The following is an 11655-nucleotide window of genomic DNA, read 5'->3' on the forward strand; positions in this document are numbered from 1 at the left end:
CTGGATTTACTGAATGCCCGTGGCAGGCATTTATTATTATTTATGATTACTGCTGTTGTGAAAGTATCATTCGCGTTTATTTGCATTTATTTACATTTATTGCTGGGCACGGGCTGATATTCCAACTGTCATTGTTGATTTCCCGACATGGGCAGTAGCGGCCTCAATTGTGGTCAATAGAGGTTATTCAAGTAGTTACTCTCACTTCTGGACGAGAGAAACTCCCTGGCATCGAGCGCTGCCGACCACTGCTGTTTCGAGTTCATTGATGTTTTTAGGTGATAAGTGCTATCATTGACTGCGGTTGTTGGCGTTTTCCTGCGGTTAATGGCGGTCACTCGCTGTGTTAAAAACTGATACTCACTGCCGTAAGTTGCCTCCAAAGGGGAACCCGTCTAATATCGTGTTTTGTGTAAAGATAGCTCTTATGTCTTAAGAAAATGTTATTTGAATGTCCATACTAGTAAAGAAAATATGTCGTGAATATTTGAGTACGCTTCGTACTCTGCATAGTCCCTTTTCTGAAGGGCAATTGCAATGTAGTATTTGTTGTAAGCATAATACTATTTCCATTTTTAAATTATGAAAATTCTGGTGTGTAAGGTTACTGATAACTGAATGAGATTACAAATTAAAAAAAATGGCCGCATTGTCAAGAAAAAGTCATGGCTAAAGTAAATAAAACATATGTAATCTTTCTCAAAAGGATGTTTCTTTATCACTCTCTCTCGCTCTCTCTCTCTTTCTCTCTGTCTCTGTGTATCTCTCTGTCTTTCTCGCTGTCTGTCTCTCTCTTTGTATCTCTTTCTTTATCTATGTATCTGTCTATCTGCCTTTTTCGGGGTATCCCTATAAATCTATCTTACGCTGTATTTTTATCCTCATGTATCTTTACGTATCTTTATGTATCTGTGTGTATTAGTTTACAACATCTCTCGTTCACCTACTAGAATGGACATCCCTGAATAACGTCTTTGTTGTATTTTGTAGAAAACAATAAGTTTAATTGACAATAGGAGAAGAATTATACTGAAGAAAAGAAAAATAAAACAGAAAAGAAACCGGTTGTTTAGCAGCCATGTTTTTAACAGCTAGTGTGTTCGTTTACTTAATATACTATGTATTCTCGAATAAGTCGGTTGAGTGGGAGCACCTAATGGAAATGAGAGAAATGTGGAAGGGAGGAATTAATGTTTTGTATAGGAGTTTAGTACCCAGTTAATTTTCCGTGTGTAGACTGGGAAAGGAAGATTGCTGTAAATAGCGAGAAAAATAAGAACTACTTCCTCTTTAGATAATAGAAATTTTCATGATGCCTCTCGTATGATGCAATATAGGGTTTCAATCTACAGAAATAATGTGTCTATAACAGCATTCGAAACTCATATAAAATGGCTGATATTAGTTTAGGCATAATAAATAGATTTTTATGTGACATCTCTTCGCACAAACCTACAGTAATTTAAAACAGACAGCAATTTCTGCAATCAAATTACTATATATAGTAAACATTTTCAGATGTTGTCCGGGAGAACGAAATGCTAATTTGAAAACACTTGGACCCTTAACAGCCAAATTTCTGGGTGAAAACGAATTACAAACGTTTTCCCAAATTTCAGTACCCTGTATATAAAATTTCGAGTCTGTAGACTAAAAATTGACAGAGTTATTGCGCAGGGAAATGTACACACACAAACACACCTGTACATAAACACGTTCACTTTTATAGATATACGAGCATTTCAGAACGGCGTTGCCCGGATGTATGGGGGTGTATGTTGAGCATAAAAAAGCTGTCAATTTATTTCATGTTGACCCCTATTATGACCCCTTGAAGTTTATTGTTTTGGGTTCAAATCAAGTTATTAAGTTTGATCCAAGAAACCTTTATCTAAAATGTCTAGTGTTTACACCTAAAATTGGCGGAGAAGCTTGGTCGAGTTCTCAAAGGTCAAATCGTTGAACATTGACACCTTAACAGCCAAATTTCTGGCCGAAAACCGATGACAAAGATGTTGCCAAAGCTCAATACACTGTATATCAAATATTGAATGTGAAGACTTTAAATTGACAGAGTTATTGCTTAGGGAAATGTACATACACACAGACACACAGACACGTTCACTTTTATAGACGAAACAAAAATACATACGCATATATAAGTATATATGGAAAAATTGTGTTTACTATAAACTTTTTACCCAAATATTATGCAAGTATAAATCATTTAGAATATCTGCATGAATATAATTACACGAAATAGTTTACTAAATATGATCATCCAAAAGAAACCCGAAAAAACTAACAGAAAATTAATTAAAATTAATGTTTAAAAGAATATGCAAATTAGCTACACACCTTTTTATTTTACTTTAGTTGAAGTTCTCAGAAATCAAGGGACCCACAGCCTGGAGCTAACACTTGAAACATATATGAGGTACATTGATATTCGGATGTTCCATTTAAGTCCTTTATCTCTTAAACACTGAGTTAGTAAAGAAATTGAGAACATAATTTTCCTCTCCCCAATTAACCATTTTCATACGTTGCAGTATATCTTTCATTTTGGTCTCTTGGTCTTACTGGATTCCAGGACAAGAATTTATCTAGTTGGGTGGAGTATCCAGCTTTGTGCTATTACTTGAGGTAACATCAGTTGGAGAGGGGCACTATTCCTCGTAAAAGCAAATGTGGGTTAGCCATAGTGAGGAGATCTTATTTTGGTAGCGAATACTATGTGATTTTGAATATTTAGTCAGGGTTTATTTCTAAAGATAAGTATCCTCATGCCAGGTTGGTCAGACAAACCCCTGTCCAGAGAGCTTAGCCACTCGAGGACAGTGTCTAGTAGGCCTTCAAGTGTGTGTGGCTGGGTATATATATATATATATATATATATATATATATATATATATATATATATATATATATATATATATATAAGTCCGTTGATTATACTAACATTAGTTACATATGTGTATGCATATTTCAGTGGGATCCTTATTCAGGTGAACCACATCATCAGAGAAAACAAGGAGCGAAAATGAAAAGAAAGCCATATTGTATCCTTTTTTATAAGATATTCGGATGAGGTTTTCGCTTAGAAAGAAAGCAGAGGTGTATACTTTATTAATATGAGCACCTCCTCAGAAAGTCCTTTTGCTACCATTTACTAAGTATACATCACACTTCGTTCTTATATCGCTTCTCTTTTTGGTCCGTAGACGTGGTCTCCTGTAATTAGGATTCCACAAAACCATATATGCACATATGAAAGCAAGACTGTTTGTATAATATGCAGTCTATATAGCAGCTGTCTTATCCATCAAGTACCTTTTAATAATCGTAAAAGTTTCATTGTATTTACCGCTAGGAAACAAATCCATAAAAAACTTTATACTTCCCCCAAACATACATTGTATATATATATATATATATATATATATATATATATATATATATATATATATATATATATATACACACACACACATATATATATATATATACACACACATATATATATATACACATATATATATATGCATAACTATTTGCTCTTATACATATATAAGAGCAAATAGTTACGAAAAAATGTTAAAAACACTTTGAAAACGAGTTAAAAAACATATTTATCTGTAAAAGGACACACCAAATCAGTGGGCGGTCTTTAATCCGAAGAGTTTCGAAGAAATACTCTCCTTCTCATCGAAAGGTAGGGATTAGCAAAATGCGGGATCGGATTTTGCATGCAAAAGTATTTGATGAAACTGCAAGTAAGTTAAAGATCTTACTTGATAACAATAAGTGAAGCACAGGGAATATGGTGAAGAAAAAGGTGATTTCACGTGAATGGATAGTCTGGTGAAAGGAAAAGTATCCAATGCCGGTAAAATCCCGAAACGTAAATCCTAAAAAGTTAGTTAAATTTCCATGTAAATAATTATATATATATATATATATATATATATATATATATATATATATATATATATATATATATATATATATATAAATATATATACATATATATACATATATACATATATATCTACATATATATATATATACATATATATATAAAAATTGCGGAATATATGCATATGTATATATATATATATATATATATACATACATATGTATATATTCCGCAATTTATATATATATATATATATATATATATATATATATATATATATTACACGATTTCCTTGGATTTCACTTGTGAGAATGGAAATTTAACTAACTTTCATACATACATATATAAAATGTATACATATATATATATATATGTACATATATATATATATATATATATATATATATACATATATACATATATACATATATATACATACATATATATATATCTATACACAGAGACAGAGGCACGTATATATATATATATATATATATATATATATATATATATATATATATATATCCGTGCCGTCATCCTTCACTATTTGCGTATGTGGTTGGAAGTGTACTAATTTTTATTTGCTCATGTGCAAATTACACCTCTTGACAAAGATTACTTAAAATATTGACAGACAGGCAATAAATACAATAAAATACGACAATATAGCAGAACACAATTGTTATGTAACGTATTTGTTGTTTAACCTATTTGTTATGTTACGTATTATTTGTCTTTCGCATTTTTAGGGTCTGCTATTTTTGAAAGTTAGTCTATGTACTTATAATATGGATATTTGCGTGGCAGGTTCGAATTGCTCCCTAAAACTATTAATAAAAAGGCAGTTATAAATCACAATTTTAATTGTATTCTATTTTTTATAAAATATTAAGATGTGGAGAAAAATAGACTAAACTTGATCCCTAGGAAAAATTAACCGAAAATTACGTTGAAGCTGTTAGTTTTGTGGTAATTAAGAGGCGTAATTTGTATTGAGAGTAAAAAGGCAGTCGCTACTCTCTCTCTCTCTCTTTCTCTCTCTCTCTCAGTGCGATTAAGTATTTGAAAGATTACGCGTCAAAGTAATTTAAAGCAGAGGCACATGCATGTATCTTGAGTTAGAAGCATACATTGTTTTTAACTGTATGTTGCAAACATAAAAGTTCCGCATAAGAAGTGTTTACCTATGCGCATATAATGTAAAATGTATCGGGGTTAAAAGTGTTACCATTAAACTATGTACACACACATATGATTTAATTATATAATCTGTATTATAATTTACTAGTTTCAACTATTTTATAAATTTTTACCCTTTCCTAATTGATTTTTCTTTTCGAAAATTTTTTTCTCATTATACTCAACATGATATAGATTTACCCACCTCATTATGTAGAGATGTTTTTCGACTATTAGCTTCTTATGAGTTCGTATTGTCACTAATTAATTATCTTTAGTTTTTGTTCTTTTGCTTAATTAATACATCTACGGGTATCAATATATATATATATATATATATATATATATATATATATATATATATATATAGATGTGTGTGTGTGTGTGGGTCATTATTAAGGTATTTAAACATTTAAAATTTGTAATTTGAAAAAAAGTTTCATTTCAAATATAGAAATGTTATTGTACGCAAGACAAAGAATACAGTGTAGTAAAATTTATTTGCGCTATCTAGAATATTGAGCAATTTCATTTAGCTGGTTTAGCCTTATAAAAAATCTTACATCCAATAATATTTTGTAAGACCGATAATCTATGGATTTGCACATCGATTTCTGTTGGCTAATGACTGGGCGACAAGTAAGAACTTTATTGTTTAGATTTATTGTCTCATTTCATAATGTTGAGGTGGTCAAATTAAAGTTAATAGAATTGAGAAATTCCTCAAAGTTTTGAATATTTTTCAGTATTAATAAACTGCAGATAAACGCCGGTAATATTATGAACTAAAACTCAACATATGCATATTAGTTCAAAACTCGGAATTTGCCCCCATTTTTTACTCATTAAAGTCGCGACTGTGTATCCTTTTTGATTCAATTCGCATATCATTTATTCTATAAGTGATAAAAGTGTTTGAACATTAGTATATTTGCTTACTCAGATGATACTTTGCAATGTTTAACATTCTAAAATCAATACGGTTTATAAATACAATGTAAACATTTATAAGTTTGAGTTAAAGCTCCAAACTATTTGGGCGAATACTGAGAAAGGAACATCGGAATAAAATGTGTATTGTAAAAGCTTTCCGGATGAATTTCACCTAAAATAGTTCATATAATTTACAAGTCATGGTTCGAGAATCTCTGTTGAATATTCCCAATTACAAATCGGCAATTCCAATTTCCTTTTACTTCCGTTATGCATCTTAGCATTTCATCATCAGAAACTGAATATATTGAATTTCAAGCTGACATTTAACCTGCCATTCTAAATGTGGCATTACGTGTAAATATCTATTAAAATTAAAGGTATTTTATCATGACATTATAATATAAATTGTGAAAGTGCTCCATACCTACATTTAAAGTATTAATTAGAAGAGGATCTAGAGGATGGGACTATCAAATTGTCCCCTCAAATAAACGTCATGATTTCATTTCCATTTGATGAAAACCGGGTTTCTTTTATTTTTGTAGCAGACAACTTACTAGTTTGGCAAAGTGTGTGCAAATCTCAAAAGTGATGGGAGCTTTCTATTATGCCTTAAAATGACACAATGTTAAACGAGCGAGATCGGAGATGCGCCGCTGTAGAAATCGTGCTCTCTACCAAACTAAATTATGAAAAGAGGACAATTTCTTGACAGTTAAACGCTAGAGGGCACGTATCAACGCATCGGACCAAGAGTTATTGAATTTTGTGTGGTTTAAATTATAAGTCACATTATGCTACCTAACATCTCCGTAGTCAGCTTACACCAAAGTGTACCTTGATGTGCTGAAGAGTATGGCGTCAGGAGGATTCCATAGGAGAGCTCATCCGGATCTTATAATCATAGTAAGTTGCGACAGAATTAATACTTTCTGGATTCAGTATTTCATTTACAATTATAAGTTAATGTCAAGAGGGTTGCTTAGTCCAAGAGGTTAGCGAAAGTACGGGGCTTTTTCAATAATAGAGCCGTTCATTTCAATTCGGAGAAAATTGAACTTATATGTAAATAGTGAAATATAGAAATGTAGTTTTTTATACAAAAATAGTAAAGCATTCCATCAGCGGTTACTTCAACAACCTATGAGGTAGAAAAAATATGGTTGGGACCATATTTCCAGTTGATCTCTAGGTATAATTTTTCTATTATTTAATTAATAATAAACACAAGATCAATTTATAATGAGTGAAACATTATACAACCGAACTTTATTACAGCTAAGGTATTACACTAAACTTTTATTGAACAAAAAGCCCTCCATACGAATATGTCGATCTATTTTATACACACACACACACACACACACACACACACACACACACACACACACACATATATATATATATATATATATATATATATGTGTGTGTGTGTGTCTTGGAAGTTTTTAACCTTAAAAGCTATACCAAAAGTATATTTTTATCATGCGTTAAGAAAACTATTTATTCAGTAAATCATTATATCACCTGCAATCACTGCATCAACTTGCTCTCTTGAATTCACTATAGTACCAGAAATAATTTATTTTTAAGGGATCACCACTTGTTTTCCATGAAACACTGTTTCGGGAATGTATATATAAGATAAAATATTCTTATTCTGGTCATCAACATAGCTCCCACATTATAATAGTTTGGGCATAAGCGATCTGCACCATGGCAGGGGAAGGTAGATCACTTCATGGTCCTTCAGTCTTCGCAGAAAGACTGATCAATATAAAGAAATAATAATTATCAAGTCAAATTCGGTGGCACACGCCCAGTTTTGATTTAGATTGGATCTGTAAGCTACCCCCCCCAAGGCTTTGTGCTAGTTCCTGCTATTAAAGCACGTTTCATCTGAACAGCAACATCAGAAAAAACAACGATCAAAAATGATGACCGTTTTCTCTAATAAAGTGTATATTGTCAAGAACTATATGATTTAAAAGTTCTAAAATATATAAAATATGCAATGCCGTTGCAACAAAAACAATTACTAACAATATAATCGAATGGCCTCAAGGCAATTGTCGGTTAGAGTAATACATATTTTGTATATCGTTAATGAAAAGGCGTTCGAATGATAGTCCATTAGAATAAACAATCATTTGTTTTAGAATATCGAATAACAGTCCTGTTGAAATCCAAAGTAGCGAGCCAGTTCATTGTTTCCTTTCTCTTTAAGAGACATCCTTTCTAATATCCTTTTATGAGGTAAATTTTCCTTCGGAGTCGTCACCAAACATTGATAGTTACTCTGGGTGCAGTGGCTTCCTAGTGATCCTGGCGAACTTGAAGTTATATCTTGCATAGGATCGTCGCAACAAGGAGAGTATAGTTGAATTCTCTAACATGGGGAGACTTCATCACCTTTCACCGGGAACTTATTCCAGACTTGTAAGAACTCAAAATCTTCTTAAGAATTCTACTCTAAAATGATACCCTTGCACGACATTTTCTAGATAGGTAACGGGTAGGTTTGGACTCTAGCGAGCGTGCAGTCCAGTAAAGAGGCGACCGCCCTGTTACACTCATACTCGTTGTTATTGGTTAATTGAAATCCCAAGCAAGCATCACCCATGGGTATCTTTTCTATCGAGGAGCTCCCTGCACTGGCGAAGAATGATGAGCCAAGGGTGATCGTCGCCAAAGCCAAACACAAACTATATTTTAATACTATTTTCCAGATGTCATTGATTCATTAGCAAAATAGTGTTCGCATTAAATTATTACCAAATAAAATCAGTTCAGCTAAAGTAAGTCCCCCTTGTTTTGAGCAGGCTAAGTGGGGCCAGTAAGGCAATCGGTAAATGGCTGGTATTTTCCACGTAATAAAAACTTTAACTAAGCCCTGTTATAAACATTTTTAATTTTTAAATCTGTTCTCACAAGGAATTAGGTCACGTCCAGTTAATTTTCTGTTCAGTACAATAATCGTAATACGTTGATATACTATATAAGTTCTTGTTAATACATTTTATTAAGTGAGGCTTTCTATTCATTTTTCTGAAACCGGAACTCTAAAATATCGACTGATCATTTAAGTTTACTTTAATATTTACTACTAGTTTACTAAGGTTTAGTTCTTAGTAAAGATAGGTCACGTGCAGTATTTTTTTCGAAGATAGTATCTAGGCAAGTATTAAATGTTTATTTGAGTTGTATTTTTGTTATGTAATTAGAAAAACATCCTCCAAGACACACCATTTTTATTTGCTTCGGCAGTGTAGGATATTGTTTCGCACTCTAAATATCCATTGCATCGTGTTTTTCGATGACACAGAAAAGTATGCGTACATTCGTCATTGTTTAATACCTGTACGAAAGTGCGAATATCCGTCTGTCAGTAAAACATGTTTGCTAGTATATCGGACTTGTTATTTAATCTTGCACACTTTTATTTTTGAATTTAGTTGTGTTTAATGACAAAACCATATTTTATAATAAAAACCATGTAACTTATACCAGAAAATTTTTGTTGAAGTTAATACAAACGTCAAGTAACGACCAAGCAATATTTGTTCGATATCATGGAGTTCAATAGTCTTACTAAATTATGGAATTCGCTCTTTCGTGTGTTTCTTCCCTGGTGTATCATGCTATGCAATGTAAGCAATACTAATACTTATAAAACGAATAACTTACTTTACGCAGATATTTTACTTAAGCATAACTTTTCCGTATTTGTTCTTTAATACATGTTTGTGTTTGGTTTCTAGTTGTTTTTAGTAAACTGTCATGCAATAGCTGCAAACGAAATTATCGCTATTTCTCTTCCGGTGCAACAAATACGAGACGAACATGTATAAAAAGAAGTAGTTAACAACACGGCACTTGCCTAATCATATCGTTAGAATAGTGAAAACTACATACGGACTTAATAGGAAAGAACTATTTTCGTCTCATAATCCATCGTCTTGAGAATTGGTCTTTCAAACAAGCCGTATCAAATCGGCTTATATTTTGGAGTTACATTCTCAAACGTGAGAAATGTACAAAAAAAAATTATATAGTTATTGGTGCTAGTGCAGAGAGTGATCCACGCTATTTTTTAAAAATCGTATTTCCAAGTTTAATTAAAGTTTTATTATATGTTTTTATTCAATTCTAAGGTTGAAGTATAGAATAGGTACAAAACATCCTCCCCTCCCCATGTTAAAAATGTTTTTTTAAATAATAAAGTTATTATTTACGTCCATATCACTCTCTGCACTAGTACATAGTAATTAATTAGAAATTTATATTTTATCTGGATGGTTATTGATTAGGAAAAAAAACTAAAACACTTAGATATTCTGATTTGTTGATTTTCAATTTCTAAAATAATTACATGTCAAAAAAGGAAAGCTAAAAACAAAAAAAGTAGTGAAGTAATCTATGATTTTTCCATATAACTGAAAACCGAGGCAGACCACTAAACAATTTTAATGGACTTTGAGATTATAAAAATGAAACGAATATTAGATTTGTACACATATCTTTTAAATATATTATGGTTATTGTAGTATTATTAGTAGTATTTATATACTTGAAATCTTCGGTGGGGTCACTACATAGAAAAGTGTCAGAAGATGATGAATCTATACATACGGAAGTTTCAAGATGAATACTAAGTAATATCCTTTAAACTGTATTCACTGGCATTACAACTAGTAAGGTTTAAGTAAATATTTGATCTTCTCATATTTGAAAACGATTACGTGATTCTGTACATGAATACGTTATTTTTTCCAAAGACGTATACATTGTGTGCAAAATGATCGTCATGACGCGAAACGATGGGGGAAGAATAGTAATGCTTTTTCCAATGTATTGGTGAGTTTAGTTCTTCATGGAATGTCTACAAATAATGAACTCTGGAAAACTCTAAACAATTCGAGAAAGTTTGGAGGGAGAAAATTATCATGTTCTATTTCATGTGATAAAGAGTTTATCTAAATTACAAGTCAGGTTTTGCAAGGTCTTGTCTTTCATTAGCAATTCAAAACGGTCGAGATCAATTTCCGTTCTTCTTTTACGTGTGTTTGACTTTCGACGATAAACGACTGTATTTATTCACGTCGAGGCTATCACGAAATTAATGTTTAACCCAGTATTAAGAATGCCGGAATAATATTTACATTGTAACTCAACAAAATTATCTACGATTAAATGTTGATATTCCATAGCTTATTTGATGATGTCTTCTGACCTAATAACTTCTAAACATTATATTAAATCAATTACTGCATTGCTCGTTTTTTAATATATATATATATATATATATATGTATATATATGTATATATATATATATATATACTAGCAAAAGTACCCGTCGTAAGTGGGTTCAAAAACATCCTACAAAAAATGGACTCTGATTTATAAAAGTATCATAGGTTATGAAACGGAAGGTTTGTAAAGAGATTTGGGGTATCAAAACCAAAGCAAAATATGATGAAAGTAAATATAAAATAGATAAACCCGATAATTTATTATACCATACCTGTTCACACTGAAACACTTATCACAATATTCTGTGGATGTATATTGAACAACCTTGTTAAACTTTGTGACATATTTCCATTCTATGGGGGTCAGG

This window comes from Euprymna scolopes, chromosome 39, assembly GCF_053919585.1.
Source record: "Euprymna scolopes isolate OS-2025 chromosome 39, ASM5391958v1, whole genome shotgun sequence".
Taxonomy (NCBI): Eukaryota; Metazoa; Mollusca; class Cephalopoda; order Sepiida; family Sepiolidae; genus Euprymna; species Euprymna scolopes.